The following is a 4011-nucleotide window of genomic DNA, read 5'->3' as shown; positions in this document are numbered from 1 at the left end:
AAGAAAAGAATGAGAGCAAAAGTTGTTTCTCTCTTTAAAGTTTATGGAATGAGTGGTCCTTCCTAGATCAGTGGCCAATCCCCTTTCAAAAAGGAAACCCTTTTGCCCTTGTTCTAAGACTAAGGGACCAATAAGCATACTTTTCATCATTTCAAAACATAAATTCTTTTGTACTGAAAAAGCTGCATCACTGAAAACTGCCAGGTGAGCAAAATTCAGCCACACTCATGCCTCTTGAGATGGCTCCTACTACCAATGGTTTAGGCTTCATATGGTTCTTCTTATTTGATAAATTCTGGTATCTAAAGTTAATGGAGTTTTCTTTTGACACTAACCTTAAAACTCTGTAGGAATGGATATTATTGTCTTGTGGTGGTTTGATTTCTACTTTGTATGGAGGAAGTACCCCAACAATGTTTTGGGGAAAGTGCCCTTTCTTCTGGAATGTACTTTCTTTCTTTTATCTTTTAAATCATTGTTTGTTTATTTAATATTTTCAGTTTTCAGCATTAATTTTCACAAGAGTTTGAATTACAAATTTTCTCCCCATTTCTACCTTCCCCCCCACTCAAAGATGGCATATATTCTGATTGCCCCGTTCCCCAGTCAGCCCTCCCTTCTGTCACCCCACTCCCCCCCATCCCCTTTTCCCTTACTTTCTTGTAGGGCAAGATAGATGTTTATGCCCCATTGCCTGTGTATCTTATTTCCTAGTTGCATGCAAAAACTTTTTTTTGAACATCTGTTTTTAAAACTTTGAGTTCCAAATTCTCTCCCCTCTTCCCTCCCCACCCACCCTCTCTAAGAAGGCAAGCAATTCAATATAGGTCACATGCATATCATTATGTAAAACCCTTCCACAATACTTATGTTGTGAAAGACTAACTATATTTTGCTCTTTCCTGTCCTATGCCCCTTTATTCAATTTTCTCCCTTGACCCTGTCCCTTTTCAAAAGTGTTTGTTTTTTATTTTTTCCTCCCCCTATAATTTGTTCAGAGCCATTTTTTATAGGTGTTTGGAGGGACCTGGGAGGAGAGCTCATGCAAGTCCCTACTTTCCAGCCACCATCTTGGCTCTGCCCCGCCCCCTCCCCGTTATGCTGTTAAGAAAATTTTATCTCCTTAACTGGAAGCATAATCATGAGCCATTCATGTTTCATAAATTACACTTCCAACGGCAGAATCACTATGAACCAGGGCATTTAAATCTGCTTCATTAGGCTATGATCCTAACCTAGCAACCCTTGGGTTTATATCTATATATATCTCATATGTATATCCTATAGTTATTTGCATGTTTTCTCTCCCAATAGAATGTAAACTTGAGAGCAAACGATGTTTGTTTTAATCTCTCTTTTCTTTGCATCTCTAGCATTTACCCCAGTACCTGGAACTTAAAAGTCACTTAATAAATGCTTGTTGACTGACAGACATTGATCCTATCTACGTGTAATATTCTATGCCCATCGTGTCCTACCTCTATTAAGATAGGAGAGAGATGCATTTTCTCAATTCCAAAGAAAAGAAAATTGAACATCATCATTGTTGTATTAAAACTCGTAAGGCTTAGGGTATATTTATAAAATAAAAATAAAAAGAATTTCTGAAATGAAATGAATCATACTTTGAAAAGATAAAATGAAATCCTAGGACGCCTTCTAAATAAATGAAACTTTGTGGATCCCTAATAATTCACTTCCAGAAGACCTGAGGAGGAAGGGCTTTAAGAGCTGAGGATTCCCTTTGTGAATCCATTGTATAACACCAAACCTGGACACCATCAAGGATGCTATAGATAGACTAGAGTGTCTCATCTCTAATTTATCCTATTTCATTGTAAGCTAAGAATCTTAGCAGTACTGAAGACTTTGAGATTTTAGGACCTAATTCTACCCCTTGAACTAAAGGCTGTAGTTAATAGGCAGCCTGAAGAAAAAAAGGGAGTGTGCTCTGGTGACCAACTAGCCTCAAACTGTGTCAGGAAATGGGTCGTCTTTGAATTGGACACCATTTTATGCCAACTCTATGGGTCTGGTAAGGGATGTGTTCCTTCCTCCAGGGTGGCCACAATCTGCTGGAAATAATTAGAGAATGGTTAGGAATAAATAATCTAGAGAAAATCTGTACTGGGGGGAAACAGGATTAAAGAATGATCAGAGGGGAAGAAGTTAGTCGCCAAAATCCAGAAGACACAAAGAAAGGGAAGGAAGGTCACAGGTACATGGAATCAGAGATTCAGAGCTGGAAGGGATTTTAGAAGTTTTCTCCCTCATTCTACACAGGGAGGCTTGAGAGAGCAACTTTACCCAAGCTCACACAGCTAGTATAGTGGGTGTAAGAGGACAGGGAAGAATTTCGAATAGAGTAGAGGGGAGTCACAGCCGATATGGAGTTGGAGCTACATACGTTTAATGTGCTTTACATACATTCATTATCTTACTTTGCAAATGTTGTACGATATTTATTTTTCTTATTTTTATTGATTCCTTTTGTTTTACATAAATTACATTTCCAAATATAGCCTTTCCCCTTCTCCTACCCAAAGTGCCTTCCTCTGTAACAAAGATATTTTAAAAGGGGAAAAAAAATTACTTCAGCAAAATCAATGACATTGCCAAGTCTGACAAGATTCACAGTATTCCATATCCACAGTACTCTAAACCTGCCTCTGTAAAGAGGCATTTTCTCGACTCTTCTCAAGGGCCAAGGTTGGTCATTATAACTGCATAGCATTCAATTCTTTTTTTAAAAAATTCTGAACCTGTTCCATTCTTCCTAAATCTTCTCATACTCTTCTGAATTCTTCATAATTATTTTATTTTGTTTTACAGCACAAGAAATTCATTACCATAATTTGCATAACTATTCCCCAGTCGATTGGCATCTGTGTATAAGTGTTGTTTTTCTCTTTTTATAGATAAGACTGAAACATTAAGTTAAGTGACTTGCCTAAGATCACACAACTGGTAAGTATGTGATCAGAGTCCCAGTTTAACTTCAGGACAAGTCCATCACTCTGCCTACTACATCACACAACCACCTCTCTTTTGTTCCCTTCCAGCTGTCCAAAATTTACTATATTAGACCAGGCAGTGAAAGAGTCACTTAGCACTGAGCAAGCATTTATTAAGCATCTACTATGCGTCCTGTGCTGAATAGATACCCCAATCAGCATAGCTTCAAGAACTTCTAGCCCACAACACTATATGGTCCACGATGGCAGGATTCAATGTTATCTAAAATTTGTATCTTTCCTAGTGAAGTACTTGGAACAAAGTAAGAATTTGAAAAATGTTTATCAAGTTGGATTGATTTTTTTTGCGGGGGGGGAGCCAGTTGGGGTTAAATAACTTGCCCAGGGTCACATAGCTGGTAAGTGTCTGAGGCTGGATTTGAACTCAGGGGTACTCCTGACCCCTGTGACAGTGCTCTATCTGCTGGACCACCTAGAGGCCCCTGTATTTAATTGAAATAAGCAGGCAGGTCAATGAGTCCTATAGGCAGTAAGGATGATCCATGGGGGCAGCTAGGTGGTGCAATGAGTAGAGCACCAGCCCTGGAGGCAGGAGGACCTGAGTTCAAATGCAGCCTCAGACACTTGACACACACAAGCTGTGTGACCTTGGGCAAATCACTTAACCCCAATTGTCCTGCCCTTCCCCCCTCCAAAAAAAAAAAACTAAACAAAAAAAAGGATGATTCATGACCCAATCTAGGTGCCATCAACTGCAAAAGAAGAGTTATAAAATGACATGCAAGTATATTGTTATTTTTAAAGTATCCATACAATGGAATACTACTTAGACAAGACTATTAAAATACCAAATTAATTTCCCCCCAAAAGGGAACAAGATATTTTCCCCAAAGGGATCACATTACAATTCATACACTGACAAATGACATTTAAATAATCAAATAAACTCTGTCCACACAATTCAGTAATAGCATCTGAAGCAGATGGATTGACCTGTTGGCCAAAAGTTGCTACAGTTTTGATGAAGGGAGGGCCA

This window comes from Trichosurus vulpecula, chromosome 6, assembly GCF_011100635.1.
Source record: "Trichosurus vulpecula isolate mTriVul1 chromosome 6, mTriVul1.pri, whole genome shotgun sequence".
Taxonomy (NCBI): domain Eukaryota; kingdom Metazoa; phylum Chordata; class Mammalia; order Diprotodontia; family Phalangeridae; genus Trichosurus; species Trichosurus vulpecula.
Note: the sequence above shows the minus strand (reverse complement) of the source record.